Source organism: Cebidichthys violaceus, unplaced genomic scaffold (genome assembly GCF_023349555.1).
Source record: "Cebidichthys violaceus isolate CVI_PGR_0920_01 unplaced genomic scaffold, fCebVio1.0.p SCAF_23, whole genome shotgun sequence".
In the NCBI taxonomy this organism is placed as follows: domain Eukaryota; kingdom Metazoa; phylum Chordata; class Actinopteri; order Perciformes; family Stichaeidae; genus Cebidichthys; species Cebidichthys violaceus.
The window spans coordinates 5,938,488-5,956,222 of NW_027176406.1; positions in this window are offsets into that span (position 1 = coordinate 5,938,488).

Consider the following 17,735-nt stretch of genomic DNA (forward strand, 5'->3'; position numbering starts at 1 on the left):
ATAAATGAAGTAAAGTCAACTTAAAATATATATCTGGATTTAGATAAATTTATTTTGTGCAACCACTTACCTAAAAAAAATAAATCATAAATAAAAGTAAATCCAACACAACATTTTTTTCAGTATGCTAGACTGACACAGGTGATTGAGATGAGCCAATTAGTGCAGTTTGACACACACACACACACACACACACACACTTTAAGGCAAAGGGCCTTTTCCTATTATATTCTCTTCTCATGGACATCAGACAGTCCCAATTTTCACATTTCTTAAACACAATTGGTATTATTAAACTTTTCAATGACATACAAATTAAACATTTTACAACTATTCCTACCACTTTACCTTCTTCCTACACATTCAAGCAAGCAATTTGGCGTCATCTTTTCAGCATCCACCATTCACTTTGCAATTTTGTGAGAAATTGATGTTTGGAGTTCGTTGTAATCTATTTAGCACAAGAGCCCTTATAACAAAACAAGCCATTACCCCCTCTCCACAAAGCCACATCCTCTGACCACAGACTTCCCTTTCACTGTACAGCCTCTCTGTACTGTCCCATTTGCAGTCCGCCTACAAGCCTCTATAATCAAAGGAATAAGAAAAATAATGTGTCTGCTTATCTGAGACATTCACAGTTTTATCCCCGATCCCACCTGCAGCTTCAGCTGGATACATCAGCACTTCACTCTCATCAACTCTAACTGCTCTGCCTGTTATCACACAGAATGAACACTTGAGTTCTAAGGGCTGTTCCTCAACAGTGATGTATGTCATCACTGTGGTAATGGCATGTCCATGTTTTTGTCCAGTTGGGGGGGGGGGGGGTACTTAATGTAAGAGTATGTACGGAAAGCTAAAAGATGCCCTGTGTAGCCTTTAATGCCAAGAGCACAGAGTAAGTGAGGAAGTCAGCATAATGAGCGAAGAGAAAACAGCTGTGAACCTCCAGCAGCACATCTCTTACTGCACATCCTGAGTACCACATCTTTTGTTAATGACCTTTCATCCAACATAAGCTGGATCCTGGAGTAAAGCCGAGTGCCTGCAGCCAGAAAGCGAATGTGTCTGACAGTGGGGAAAAAGCTGAGTGTGTCTCTTGAAAGGGATGTAGTGTTTTTTGCCTAAACGGTACATGTAGTCTCCTTGTTGATTACGTCATCCACATCTATGTATTTGCTGTGCCAGCGGACTTTCGGATCCTGACAAATATTTGTAAAACACAAACATTTTCACCACAATTAAAATAATAATAAATTTGATTTTCAAACCAAGACAGCCAGATAGCAATAGCGTGTACATGAACATGCAGTATACGTTCATGTACAAAAACAGCAGTAAAAAAAACATGATCACCATAGAACAAGCACATCACACTACGTCTCCACTGACAAATTCTCAAGACTGTTTCTTTATACTGACTCACTAATGACACAATACAAGAAAATCCAATTTACCATGAAGCAGTGCTGGCAAGCATAGACACGTTGCAGCCAGGTAAGCGAATGCTTTGGACTTGAGCATGTTGAGTGTAGTAAACTATAGCAGCCACCCGGAGGCTGTATTTATTATTTTAAAAAAAAGGTTCAGGTTGACCTATTAAGAACTAAAAGGGAACTGTTTATTATATTGAAAGAGTCCACTCTAGAGAACTTGTACTTTGTTATATGATGTTAATCTCACCCTTTTGGTGTACCCACTGACCCAAACCTGTATTAATTGCTTTTTGGCCATTTGAAGGCACAGACTTGAATTCACAAAGCAGCTTTCTGGTCATCCGACCACTACATGCCAAAATTCATCATATTCACACACACACACACACACACACACACACACACACACACACACACACACACACACACACATTCACATTCACAGTGCCCTTTCACGCACCCAGACAACTGGTATGAACATGTCAAGCTACATTTTATTTATTCATTGTCACATTTATTTGCATTTCCGGTTATGGGGCTAAAAATAAAAACAGTTGCTCCCACCACTCGTGGCTAAAAATAAAAAGTACTCTCTTTAGAATTCATTGCACTGATTCAGTTTTAGTTCCTTCATCGTGAAGCCGTTACCTAGCTGACATACAGGCCAAATAATGTGCAAATCACATTAAAAGTGATCTTGAAATAAATGCATACTGTATAATTTGATTAAACATCACTAACTGGAGTGTCCCGTTTGCTCTAAAGAAGTCCCTGCTGTGACAGAGGCTTTCATCAGCAGGCAGTGTAAGAGCCATGGGAACCAGGGCCACTGTAATGGAAACGCTCCGATGCAGTATGATGCAGTGCGACCACTTGATAGCAGACAGAATTAGGCCACTGTTTATGCCTTCCCCCCACTTGCTTATCTTTGGGTACCTCTATCCCTGTATGGCATTAATGTTCTGCCCCGAGGCTAAGTGTTTCCAATCTGCACTGTTTTGAGGTGATGGAGCATCCCAAGAGCCTCACAGACATAAAGCAGCACATTATCACTTTGAGTATCAGCTAGTTCGCCTCAGGAGAATGAAAGCTAGTTTGCCTTGCAGATTTAATTCAAACATAATAGAAGGAGCTTCACATTCCAGATGCCCAGTTCCTTAGAAATGTGATTTAAAAACAAAAGAAAAGCAAAAAAGCAAAAGAAAGATTGAAAAAGAGCCAACAGCCATTTGCTCTGCTCACAACTTGCACTTACATATCTTTAACATGAAATGGTAATGAAGTAAATAGGACTTTTTTATGATGAAAAAAGTGACCTTTATGAACACAAACATGTCTGCATCGCTCTCATTCGTCTGTTTGGTTCGGCTAATCATTGTAAACTGCTTGTGCCGTTAAAGCTTAACAGGCATAGCTACAGTAACTAGGGGGAGTAGCATGACTGATGAGGAATATTCATGAAGAGTAAATGCAGTGTATCCAAATTATAGAGTTCAGCTGTATTAAAGTTTGACAACATGATGCCAATTACTCTTTAAAATGGCTTCAGGGAGTCCTGCTGTTGAATGTGCTCAATGATCCCAAACTTACCAAATGTAGTGAGCCTAATTAGAGTTATCAGTGGTATAGATAGCCTGCTGTCATCAGAGCTCGCAGATATTAAGAATAAACCATTGTCTCATTTTCTGAAAAAATCATTATTGCTTTTTCGTATAGCAGGAAAAACGCATCAGGAAGCTGGATTGCAATACAATGAAATTAAATGGAACAATAATGGGGGGGTGACAGCAAGTTGGGTTGAGAGGGGACTAAAAAAAAGAAGGCCTTAATATAAAAAAGGAAAAGGCAAAAAAAAAAAAAAGGTAAAAAAAAATCTGGAAGTTAATTAGTCAGATTCTCAGTTTGCACATTATCATCGTCATCTTGTTTTTCCCCTCAAGGATGGAACCGTCTAGCACAGCAAACATATGGTTATTTGTTCCTTCTACAATTAAATGGCTATTTACGCTGCTCAAGTGTCAGAATTAAACCCTGCAGTGCGAGAAGAGTTACATGTTCTGCATAGGAGAGACTCACAATATTACCCCAAACACTGCTTTACACCTCTGCAGTTGTTTTTTGAAGAGATTAATCGTCAGTTTTGCAACATCAGCCCTTCCTGTTGTTCTCTCTGTGAATTTTCAGTTTCATTCAAAACAGGGCTCAGAGTGCCAGCCACTTCTGCTACAATGATTTGTGATTTCTTTTCTTTTCAAAAGCCCCAACTGTTGTTTTGTGTCTGCCTTGATCAGCAAAATAACTGGAGCATGAATGTGAAGTATCAGAAAATTGATCTGCAATTTGAAAAAAAAGGGGTAACAAACATTTGCAATGAACCATGCAAACTGAATGAGTATGAGTTATCCTGCAAACAAATTCAAAATACAGACGCTTGGTCAGTGCCCCTTGGCATCGAAGATTGACGCACTGGGTATAGCGGTAGTTTTCAACCAGTCATGGTTTTGTAGATGAGACTTGACAGATGGGGTTAATTCCAATGAAGGCAAGAACATTTTACAAATTTTATTAAAAGTTTGTTCAAATTAAACCTTAAACAATTTATGTATCGAAAGAACATCACATTGTGGCTCCGTCTATGAGATCCAAATTACTTTTCTGTGCAGGTCTCTGCATCTTCTTAATCTGCTTCACAGTGTCAGTTCCCAGGAATCCTCATCAACAAAAACATCACAAAAACAGCCATTTCCTCAGACTCCGTGGCTTCATATTGCCCAGAAAGCTGAATATGAAACTGCCGTTAAAATAGTTCACAGCCATGACAGTTCGACTCGCCAGCTTGGAGGTTGTGAGGCACGTGGAGGTATTGTGGTGATTGGAAATAGATTGGAGGAAGAAGGCGGAAATGAGTTATCTTTGGAAGGCAGGCTGCAATAATTCAGCGCCACCAGGAAACGGTGTGTGGTTCACACCCCTCACTGCAGACTGAGTGGAATTAGGTGAGCAGTCCGGGAAGTGTGGAGTGGAAAAGGAGAGCAGGATAATAAGGCAGCTGATCAAACATGTCCAGTGAGAAGAGAAGAGGACGGGATGGCAAACAGTTGCTGTCATGGTTGGGTCTGACTGCCAATCCACTACTTCAACATCTGTCGGCTACTGGCCATCTGTCACCATGACCACAAATAACAACTGGGATTTATTTGAGTAACCCCTCTGAGTGGGTTCATGGACATCTATCTCTCTAGCTAGAAGTATAGATTTCTCCTTTTACTCATTAATAATTCACAATTAATTTGGCTCCATATCATTGATCAAAACATCATCAGGGCAATGAGCATATTCTATTTGACGCTCAAGGATGATGAGTAGTGCATAATATGTAAATTTAGAGGCAGCCATACTGCTCTGAAAGCCCTATCGGCAGGATGACATAATTTTCCTTAAAATAGTTACAAATCACTGTTTAAAAAAAAAAAATCTGCTGTACTGTAGATGTGACAAAGCTCTGGTTAGGTTTAGGCACAAAAACTAGCCTACTTTTTCAACAGTAGCCATTGGGTGCATAACCAGTAAAAAAAAGTTTAATCATAGTTAAGTTGCTACGGTATTATGGGAAATCAAATAAAATGCTTTGTATTCAGAATCAACATTTTGTTACTTACTGATCACATTATTTAACTTTCCCTAATTAAAAATCCCTAATTCCCTAAAGGCATAAATCCCTAATTATGTTGATTAAAAGAAAACAATATTTTGGAGGCATTACGTTTCCTCCAAAACGTATTAACACAGCAGTTGCATGAAAATAAATAAATAAATACAAATCTAAGCGACAGGTTGCTTGATATGGATGGACAGACAACCCTGTACAAACACATCAGTAAGGAACTAAGATAAACACACACCTGGCATGCAGAACCACGGAGTTAAATTCACAGAGCGGATGTCTCCCATATTCAGGTCTAACACGTTAACCTTAAGGTATGATCCTGCATGGTCGGCACTGAGTCAGTTTAAATTCGAGCCGGTTGTAACAGAGCTCTTCCTAATGTAAAGTCTCATTACATCATCAGTGGGTTCAGAGAAGGTGTTTTTTTAAATTGCTGCTGGGGTTTTGAGATTAAAATACCGACAGGAGACTAATGCCCGTTCCCTGTTAACACACACCATATACTTGGCCATACAGGAAGTTAATGTAATCAACTCCTCTCTAACTTAAATTAAGTTTTATTTATCTCATTCAGTTTAAAGAACTAAAAAAAAACGAGTTGGTCTGACAAAAGTAATAGGACTTGAAATATAAACTGCTGTGACTTCACTCAACTCATTAAATAAAGTTGCTAAAGAAACACAATCAGCATATTAGCAGAACACCCTGCATGCGTTGAGTCCCCTCCAGGGATCCAGAATGCGACCAAAAAGTCATCAAACCACATTGAAGATGAACTGGAAATAAATGTTTGTCAGTGCAGAAATGGCAAAACATCACCTAACAAATGAAAAACATCTGTGATTCTCATTTGTCACACACGTGGACCATTTGCAGAAAAGCAGCCTCTACTTCATGTACAGAGTAATTAGACTACATTGTAAATTTCCATCTTCAACATGCCACAGACTTGTTGTTTGGGGACTTCAGAACAGCATTGTTAAGTGACCTTTTCGTTTTTCCACGAATATCTAAAAAGATAGCTCCTCATCTGCATTTCATTATGTAAACGGTCAAATTTCTGCGGTCCTTATCCTACAGCCACTAAAAACCCTCAAAAACTCTTCCTACTTTCTGAGTTAAAAAAGGAGGATTGTCTTTGGGCTGTTTTCCCCTCAGTGCTCCAGTGTTAACAGTGCCGGTCGTGCCATGGCACCGGCATCCTCCCCGACGAGATGATTACCCTCGGCTTAAGGCTCCGTTTGATTATGCACACTTCCACTTTGTTTTCATTCAACAGCCTGCATGCCAACTGGTTCTGGGGGAATGTGCTGGAAAAGATGACGCTGCTAAGATGTAATTAATCTTTTTCGACTCGTTGTGGTCGACAGCACTCTGCCCGGCATCCATTAAAAACACTGGCACGTTAGACACACTGTTGAAAACACCAGCAGGGCAGCAGAGTGATTAGTAGAGAGTTGATGGGCTTTTCTTGTTCGTCCAAATGCAAACGGTGTAATTGAAAAGTGGTTTTCACCAAAGTGTTTAATGAATATGTGTTATTTGCATGATGATTATCATATGGAAGTGCACACTTTACTGCCTTTGGGAGTGCATAATGAAAAAAGCTAAAGTTAATAACTTGACCAACCTTCATGCAGTCTATAGCGAACTGTAAAGAATACAATTTACATTAGCCTTAGTCGCTCTGTGAGACACTGGTGAATGGAGCAAAATGCTAACATCAGTGTGCCAACATGCTCAAAATGACAATACTAACCTTATAATGTTTACAATTGTGTTAGCATGCTAACATTCGCTAATTAACACTGAACACAAATTACAGGTGATACTGATGGGTGTGTCATTGGTTCCGCAGGTTTTAGTATCGGTATTGGTATATGTGAAGAGTGGCTGATGAGTAAATTAGATGCAGGTGAGGAGGAAGGTGTGACGGCCTGGCAGAGCTGATTAGGGAAGTAGGGACAGGTGTGTAGGTGGGAGGGGATGTCAGGTGACTTGGACTGGCAAGAAAGTCTGAGAGCATCTAGTGCATGGTTTCAGAATGGCAGGTGTGGGGAGTGAGGGGAGTGAGCAGGGACCGGAGACAGGGAACAAGAAACAAAAGTTGTCATGACAGATTGTTACACCGGATAAAAAAATGAAGGGATCACCAAAGTTATTACAATTCATCCCGAGGGGACCATAAATGTCTGTAGTTGTAGAGCCATGCTGCTAACTAGATACAGGGATGTCATTCTGAGTGAAGATCTTCACATTAACTCCAATATGTGATCGATCAGATGAAACAATTCTGGAAGGAAATCACTTTAATTACAAATAGGATGTGGAGATGGAAAATGTCATTCAGAATGAACAGCAGCACAGTTAACGGTGTGTTTGTACGATCCTCATCCATCTGCACATTAGCAGATGTTTGAGGAAACATTTCCGCTGCCTGACTGCCCACACATGCACGTGTGCTGCATGCAGCGAAAGGTGAGAGCTGTAACTCTGCTTGCAACCACACAAGCTGTAGAAGTCTTGTGGTGCCTGCTGGGAATCATTATCCAGCACTGGAAGCTGAACAGAGGCTGCCAAGAGTTAACATCCGGCTACCTTTTTTCACCCACACTCTCACAACCTTGTGCAGTCAACTGAGAGATAAAAGACACTCACACACTTACATACACACTCAAACTCTCTTGTTTATGTTTCTGACATTTTTACTCATCTCTGTTGGAAGCTCTTCTGCGAGAGTGAATCTCAGCGGGGATAATTAATCAAATAGAGATTCAAGAGGCTCGTTGTCCTCTGTTGAGTGGGTCTAATGGGCCCATTATGTGATGACATGGTTTTTACCGGGTGCTCCGTCGCTGTGTTAGACGCTGCATGCAGACAGGACCACGGCGAGATCGCATCCGGGTTGCAGTGTTTAAACCTCCACCTTGTTAGTCTGTGAGTCGGTTATAATCATGTTCCACTGGCTGCAGCTGATAAGCACCAGCAGTGTTCCCATTCAGGCCCTGTCGTATCGCTCTGTCATTTCTCTGGATCATTTACCTCTTCCATTCTTCCCCCGAGAGACATTTTCAACCGAGAACCGAAGGACATAAAATACAAACAACCCCAGCGATGAGAGTGGCTGATGTTCAGCTGCAGAGGCAATCATCACCTCCATTCCAACCACTCCTGTATCTGAATGACTGTCGTCAAGAGCCCTCTCGGTGGGAGACATGTGCACACATTCCTTCACCATTTTTGGACACATTTGGGTGCAAAGCAAAGCAAAGTGGATCTCATTAGTCGAACTATCAAAATCAAACATGAGGTAAACGAAACATAGCAGTAAGTCAGCCCAATTACAACATGCATAAAACATCTTTTATTTGTTTTACTTGGAGATATACTCTCAAGTGGTGGTAGATTACATTTGTTTGAAATAAAAAAATGTAAAAAAGCACATCGGATGAGAAAACTACTTTGAAAATGTAAACATATTTGGACTTATTGTTCTGTACTGGGATGTGTGCGTTTTCATGTATGCACATGCTCATTGAAAGGTTGAACATAGTGTCAGCCCATCTATGGTAGACTATTTTATTATTACCATTATTATTATTGTTATTATGTTTGGTAGACTAGACAAATATGTCTTATTTTTCCTCTCCCCTGCTCCTTTTCAATATAACAAAATATGCAAATTGTAGCTTATATTTTCTGTGGAATCTTGTTTTGGAAGTGTACACTTCAGTGAATGAATGAATAAGATAAAATAAAATAAACCAATTACACAATGGACAAATAGACTACTCCATTACAAGTAAAAATCAAAAGTAAAGGCGCTCGCCATGAAGAAATTGTGCCTGTATCTGACAATTTTTTTTCTAATATTTGCTATTTTTGTGAAATATTGTAATGTGAACTCTTAGGTTCTTCAAAGGTTATTTACATGTATTTACAACCATTTGAGATAAAGGTGGAACTGCTAAAAACGCATCTGAGATGTGTCAAGAAGCCCCAACTAGACATTTCTTTGTTTGTCAAAGCTCAAAAACTAAAAAGACACCGGTTTAATATTTCATGCATTGTATTTTAATAAATACAGTATAGCTGTCCGACAGATGTAGTAGAGCAAAAAGTATGAATAATACACACTATACTATTTAATAATACTATTGAGTGAAGTACAAGTATCTCAAAATTATACTTGAGTAAATGTACTTTGAATATTGAGTCACCACTGTATGAAAACAAGTCAAACTCTGTAATGGATGCAGAATAATGCCACACTGAAATGAGCCCCCCGTCTTTGGCCCTTTGCAGCTCAGTGTGTCACTCTGAATACATTGTGCTGAAACCTATTGACCTGCCACAGTTTAGGCAGAAAATGTCAATGAAACACGGCTCTGCAAATGACTCACATCCGCCTCACTCAGGATGGCTTCGATGTCAGAGGCCAAGGTGCGAGCAGAACAATATCTCACTAACTCTGTTCTTCCTCTGTTTAATAGAAGAGGCATATTAGGTTTGTAATGAGAAGCTTAAAGACATCCGCTACAAGCAGCGTCCAAAATAACATTTCAGCTATAATGTCAGCTGTTTTTTCCATCATCTGAAATATGCATCAATAGGTAAATATACTGTTTATTTCAAATCAAGTCAAATTGGCCAAAGGGGAAAACAGACAAGGACAGGAAATGAAAGCAATTGTTTTATATTGTGGCTACAAAACAGTATTTGACTTGTCACGTGTGTTAATGGAAAAAGAAGTATCCCGAGGCACATTCGTGCAAAATACAAAAGTGAGTTAGAAGCAGGTAGAGGCTCAGAAAAGTGACTATTTTAGAGATCTATTTGGACTAAATGTCAGACCATTAAAACAAACAAGGCTGTAGTGAAGGGGAACATTGTTGTATTTGTTTTCATTTAACTTATAGCCACTTTAGAGAGCCAGAGACATTTTACCATAAAAATAAAAGCCATTCAGATCAAATTCATTACGTATTGTCTCCATCTGAAATGTTACAGAAACTTGTTTTGGTAGTCTGGTTTCATGCTCCATTAAAACTGACATAATGTTGCTGCAAATTGAATATAAGAAAAAAACATGGAACCTATCTCATCCATCTAAGATTCCTGAAAATGTCAGATGTGTTTTGACTAATAACATACAATACGGAGTAGATTAACATGTAGTGCTGCTCATCAACAAATATGTTCCAAAGAAATGTGATTAATGACTTGAATGTAGGGAAATAAATCAATCTCTAGCCACACCTCACCTTTTTCAATAATCATATAAACTGTAATTTGTGATTGAAAAATAAATATTACGTGATTGTTTTGTCCCCTCACACTGTAACTCTGCGCATATGGAATATTATTTGGACTGAATGTTTTAGTTTAATCTTGTAAAGTTTCATCTTATATTGAATATACGGTTGGAGCTCAGTAAACATGACATATTATGGTGACTATCTGCAGTGCACAGCCTCGAGAGACATGCAGGCTGGATAAGCGGCTCTCAGTTTCACTCATACAAGCATTGAAAAGAACATGTTCTGTATGTTTGAGCCCATTGTCTACAAACTGTATGAGATTTTATAAAGTATAGCAGATGTGTCAGTTTAAGCCAGTACTTTACATTGGTAATCTTTTTGTCCGTATCATTGTAGCATAGAAATGAAGAAATGAAGCAAGAATGTATAGATATCCGTGAACTGTGCAGCCAGAAAACAAAACTCATAACACACGCATTAAGCAAATTAAGATTGTGAAAATAATGAAATTGTGTAGCCTTTTTCATTTCAGGTTGATGTTCTCAAAGACGCCAGTGTTTTTCATTAAAAAAAAAACCCTCCAATCACAATAATTAAACTTTTCCAATTAAAACTTAACAAAAAATAAATTAAATAAATATTCATTATCGTGCTGCACTGGCATTAAGTGAGACAACTGCTTCCTGAAAGGGAGTAAAAAGATCAGTCTAAAAATCTGTAGTTTGCTTTGGAAAAGTAGTAAGCCATTTGTAGTAAATTGGCTCTAATTTGTGGAAACATGGGTAATTCAGTGGTCTGACCTCTCATCATTGACACACTCAAACTGTCGGAAACCACATTAAACTAGAAACAAAGGCTGTAACACTGCACAGTGAGTGCCAATAACAATGACGAACTGGCACAAGAAGAAGGGAGCACAGAGACTAAAGTGACATGGAAAGGAGGGTGATAACGAGGGACAGGTGAAACAATTAGGGAGGAGCAGACAATCACACAGCTGGAAAAAAGAAAGGCAGGAAGTGAAGTTGTCTGCCACAAAAGAGTCAGAGATTATCAAAATGTAACAGGAAACACTAAACATATATCTATATCAGAAATAAGGTAATACTAAGGGAAGACAAAAAACCCAGAAAACAAAATCCTCTGACTGTTCTTCAAAGAAAGGCACAGAGCCAGACTGTGACTAGTAAGCACACACAGATTTGACGACATACATACATGCTTTGTCATTTATGTAGGTGATGAAAACAATGTATCCTGCAGGAGGAGAGGATGCCTCCGCTCTCTCCACCAACTACTGGAGCCAACTTGACATCCTTCAACCTCAGCTCCTGAAGTAATGAGATCATGGCCCATCGATTATCAAAATAGCTCCCGATGCAACACTGGCTGATTTTTAACAGAGGCTAATCAAGTAGCCAGGATTCAGAGTCATCGGTGGTGGAAGAAGTACTCAGATCTTTCACTTTAGTACCATAGTGTACATGTACTCTGTTACATGTAAAAATACTGCAGTGCATTCAAAATCTTACTTAAGTTATAAACAAAAGTATTTACGCCAAAACGTACTTAAAGTAAAGGTACTCATTATGCCGTATTGCATATTTCAGAATAATATATATTATTGGATTATGATTATTGATGCATCAATGTGTAAGCATCACTAATGTTGCAGCTGGTAAAGGTTGGGCTATTTTATGTACTGTGTTTTTTGTTGATATATTTTTTTCTATCGATCAGAATCTGCAAAGTAACAAGTATTTGAAGCTGTCAAGTAAATGTAATGGAGTAGAAATATAAAGTAGCATAAAATGGAAATACTAAGAACTGCAGATCTGCAAGAGTGAACTTTTCTATTTCCACATAATTTAAAGTAAAATTTAGAGCAAAACAAGTGGATTACATCATTACAATTAAGGGTAGTTTTTTGTTTTTATTTCCCACCGTTTGCTCTCCGTTGTTGTAGTCATGCCTTCATTATAGGACAGCCAGGGTTCAGTGTCAAGGACTGGGTTTCTATATTGGGATGAAAGGCAATATGATTAAGTTGGTGCACTAATAGCTTATGTACGTCCACTGATGTTATTAAGCCTTGTGATAAATGCAAACCCCACAGTTCAGTCATCAGTTTTGTTTTGTAACTTCACTTCCTGCTGCACAAAATAGGCTGGAATTAAAGCAAACACTAAATTGCTCTGACAGGGAAAATGGGCCAAAGGACATTTGGATGTATCATGCAACATGTCTCCATTACTGCAGCTGTTATTTTGGATGCAGGGGTCTGACATTTCTAAGGAGGCTGGATGACAGAACCACGGTGGGATAATATCCTTTGTTAGCATGAGTCCAGGTTAATGGCCTGCTCTCCTATAATCTGTTTAGTTTTCACTGAGAACGGGACCTGCTGGCTTTTTGAAAATCTTCATCATTATCATTAGCAGTCGCAGCAGCAATCAGCAGCCTCTAGTTTTTGTCTTCTCCTATAATGATGTTGTCAGATTGAAAGTGCTTGTTAGCTCTGCTTCACAATTAGAGAAAATGTGAGAGAACACACAGATATAAACACAATTAAGCATCTTTTGTTTGTGGTTTGGACTAATTCCGGATTCAAATATATACAGTTGTGGTCAAAAGTTTACATACACTTGTAAAGAACATAATGTCATGGCTCTCTTGAGTTTCCCCGTTATTTCTGCAGTTCAGTTAAATTTGATGGCTTTCTGACATGGACTTGTTTCTTCAGCATTGTCCACATGTTCTCAATGGGATTTAAGTCAGGACTTTGGGAAGGCCATTCTAAAACCCTAATTCTAGCCTGATTTAGCCATTCCATTACCACTTTTGATGTGTGTTTGGGGTCATTGTCCTGTTGGAACACCCAACTGCGCCCAAGACCCAACCTTCGGGCTGATGATTTTAGGTTATCTTGAAGAATTTGAAGGTAATCCTCCTTCTTCATTATCCCATTTACTCTCTGTAAAGCACCAGTTCCATTGGCAGCAAAACAGCCCCACAGCATAATACTACCACCACCGTGCTTGACGGTAGGCATGGTGTTCTTGGGGTTAAAGGCCTCTCCTTTTCTCCTCCAAACATATTGCTGGGCATTGTGGCCAAACAGCTCGATTTTTGTTTCGTCTGACCACAGAACTTTCCTCCAGAAGGTCTTATCTTTGTCCACGTGATCAGCAGCAAACTTCAGTCGAGCCTTAAGGTGCCGCTTTTGGAGCAAGGGCTTCCTTCTTGCACGGCAGCCTCTCAGTCCATGGAGATGCAAAACACGCTTGACTGTGGACACTGACACCTGTGTTCCAGCAGCTTCTAATTCTTGGCAGATCTGCTTTTTGGTGGTTCTCGGTTGACTCTTCACCCTCCTGACCAATTTTCTCTCAGCAGCAGGTGATAGCTTGCGTTTTCTTCCTGATCGTGGCAGTGACAAAACAGTGCCATGCACTTTATACTTACAAACAATTGTTTGCACTGTTGCTCTTTGGACTTGCAGCTGCTTTGAAATGGCTCCAAGTGACTTTCCTGACTTGTTCAAGTCAATGATTCGCTTTTTCAGATCCATGCTGAGCTCCTTTGACTTTCCCATTGTAGCGTTTGTGGGCGTTTGTATCCAATGAGCCCTATTTAAATGGCCTCAGAGAAGTCACCAGTTGTAGTCACTCATAATCACTCACAAGAAGTTAAGAGGCCATGCTATGAAGCTCATTTCATTGACACAACTTTCTAAGTCACCAAAATTGCTAATTCATGTTGCTGTATGTATATTTTTGACCCAGCAGATTTTGTCACTTTTTCTGTTAACCCATAATAAAGTCATGTAAGAACCAAACTTCATGAATGTTTTTTGTGACAAAGAAGTATCTGTTCCAATCACTCTATCAGAGAAAAATCAGAGTTGTAGAAATAACGGGAAACTCAAGAGAGCCATGACATTATGTTCTTTACAAGTGTATGTAAACTTTTGACCACAACTGTACATGCAACAGCTTCTTAACACTTTGCTCAGATTTGTTCAACACTGATGTGTAAGACAGCAAAATATGTATTTTTTTGTTTGTGTTCCGTACCAAATGCTGAAATTAGACTGATGCTCTGGTCCTGATGCTCTGGTCCCACCATGATCCTTGTGTAACGTCTTTTTGGCATCTTCCCCGTTTGGCTTAGCATCATGTTTGTGTGAAGATCACTGCTCTGGCTGGCTGCAAATGGCTAAAGGCCGGAGCAGAGAAGGGAGGCACGTGGGCTCGGATCAACAGTCGGACTTCGACAGAAAAGCTTAGCTCCCACTTTCCATCCCACAAACGTTTCCATAACATGAAACCATCGCTCATTCTTTCAACTCTGTCATTGTTCCAAACCAAGGAGATCAGCACTCTTACCACCCAGTGAGAAACAGGCAACAAAATACCTCAAGAGAGAGTAATATCACTGTTGTCAAGTTAAGATCTGGTTATTTTCCATATAATTACACAGATGTATGGCTCCTCTGTTGCACACATTTGGTCTTCTGAAGCACTTTGAAAAGACTTTGGAAAAGTGGCAGATGGACTGTACAGGTGGTTCCATGAATAAGTCCTGCATAAGTAGAGATACTGCAGACATGGATATTAAAAAGGCAAACAAAGATCCTCTCCAGCCACAAAGAACATTGGGTTGGCAATGGGAGGGAAACTAGCCCAGTCCTGTTCTCCAGTGACAATGGGAAGGGACCTCAATTGACTAAGTTACTGTTGCTATGTCTGTCAAACTTTCCATTATCGCGCCAACATGACTGCACCAATTTACCACTCAAAAGTCCTTTGTATTAAGAGGTTAAGCAGGTTTTTAATTTATAGCCGGTGGCTGTCAATGGAATCTCGACTGTTGCCAGTAGATTTTTTCAAATGTAGCTTGCAAGCTAAATAAGTTAACGTTAGCTTCATGAGTCGGTTGCATTTATGTATAAAGAGAACTGTAGACCGCATTGGAGGTGGGGTCCCGTTCAATTGTGTGAAAGTCGCTCATGTGGCGCATGAAGCAGAAAAAGTTTGACATCCGAGTATGAAATTCAGATGAAAATACCCGGATCCTCCACATCCATAGGGTGACATTATCTTTAACCCCTACCTCCCAACCCCATGTAAAGTTAGCTTAAAAGCCTGGTGCTCTGGGGCCTTGGTTGGTTGAAATTGATATCTCTTGCTGATTTTTAGAAAATGTTTCTTATAAATCCAAGAACATGTTAAAGGGACCTAAATATGTACTTGATGGCTACATACTTGATGTTGTGCTAAATCCTCACCAGTGGAGGGTCCGTTATTATAGGACAACAAATTTAATGTAGTTTCATACATTCATAACACTGTTCAGCTGCTTAACTTAGAGTCTGTTAGATGCTTAATTTTTTCACTTGACATAATTACTGTATTTGGCAAACGCTATCTAAAAGACACACTGTTTTATTACAGTAGTGTCCAGGACCCGCTTCCACAATGTGGAGAAATGCAAAGCAGTGCTTGAATAACCTTCAACCTCACAATATAACTTAGGCCTCATATAAAATACCCATGGCCTTCGGAAAAAATCTGACCATGGACTAATTTGCCGGATATGCCGTTGCAGCTTACTTTACACTTCTGCGCTTGTATTTTTGATTTTGGAGTGTATAATTAAGGAAACCACCATTTTATCTCTTTATATTCTTAATGTTCTTACTTGCGCCATCAAATCCGATACAAAACTTGACAGGGCTGCTATGCTTAGTTATGGTTTCTTATTAAACAATCATCAAATGGTAGATTAGCAGCTTTTCCACTCTTCACCTCGTTTACATTGTGACCTAATAAATCACAAAAAGTAAGAGCAGCAGTGACCCCCTGCTGTCTTTACAGCAACCTACCAGAAAGTAGCAGCTGTGCACAGTCAGTATGTGATTGCAGTGAATTTAGTTGTTAGAGTATTGCAGCTAAGCAGTGTTGCTCCTTGCAAATGTTCACTTCAGTAAATTAAATTAAGGCAACATATGAATCACTGGGGTGTTTGTTGTCTCACTGGCTCGCATCACACACAAACACATGTGAAAATGTAGTGCAGTTCATTTGCTGCACTACATTGGTGCACAGCAATGTTGCGGGATACGGGTTTATCAAACCAGAGCTGAGTGGAAAAACACAACACTGCTTTTACATGCTCATTAATTTTACAACAGATTATGTGACCCAGAACGTTTTAAACATGGATGCAAATTACTCTCAGTCTAGTTTACAAACATCTACTGATGGATGGGGAATGTTGAGGACAGTCACAGTTTAAGTAAACAGCATATGTTCTCCTTTAAAGGCTTCAGAAAAGTTGAAGAGGATAACTTTTTCTGTGGTCCGAGGCCATTCTTTAAACTGAACTTGGACTTTCAAAAACAAAAGAAATCTTGAGGTTGACAATTTTTGTATTGGTCGAAGCACATTCAGTCAGGATTAGTCATTTATGTGTCTTGAAATATCATTACCAATATCCTGATTCAGGTAGTAGCATTAAAATAAGCATTTTCAATTCATGGGCTTTTTCAGATTACATTTTTTCTCAGGTGAGCCTGTCACATGCTGGTAAGAGACATGAGTCATAACATGTGTTCCGTCTTGGTGTTGACTTTCCATTAAGAGGCAAATATCTCATCAGTGTTTACCATTATATCAGTGGAACAGAAACCTTGTTAATGCTCCTGTTGCAACACCATGAAATTGAATGCCTGTCCTTTGCCCGTTTTTCATCAAACAGATGTCTACACTGTGTTTAGTGTTTAGTATTTGCACTGGCCATGTTTCTGTGTGAGAGAGAAATGTGCTCTGTCTGATAAGACTCACAGAGACCAAAACGTTTTCAGACAATTTTCAATGATTCAAAAGGGGAAAAAAAAGCTAGAAAGCATATTTGTTCACATACGCAGTGAGCATCTTATCTTCTGGTTAAAATCAAAGCTAGAAATTATTTTTCCTTGCGTGTTTAGTTATGTACCCGCAACATCTGGAATAACGTTTATTCCAGTTGGAGATCTCAAATTCAGTCAGTTTGAGGTCTCTTTCCCCTGTTTTTCCAGAAACAAAGATTGAGAGAGAAAAAAGGTATCTGTGTGTGTGTGTGTGTGTGTGTGTGTGTGTGTGTGTATGGGTCATTACCATCATTGACTGCATCCCCAGTGGATGCTTCCCAGCCCAGTGGACAGTCTGTAATCTATCAGCGATAGAGTGCCTGATAAAGAGGAAACTACAAACATAAGCCCGCATCTGCGACTTCACTACAAAAGCAGGACGTACACTGAAAAAGGACGAATGCTCTGCATTATGTGTCATTACCAGTATGTCATCACACTGCTCCTTCAGTGAG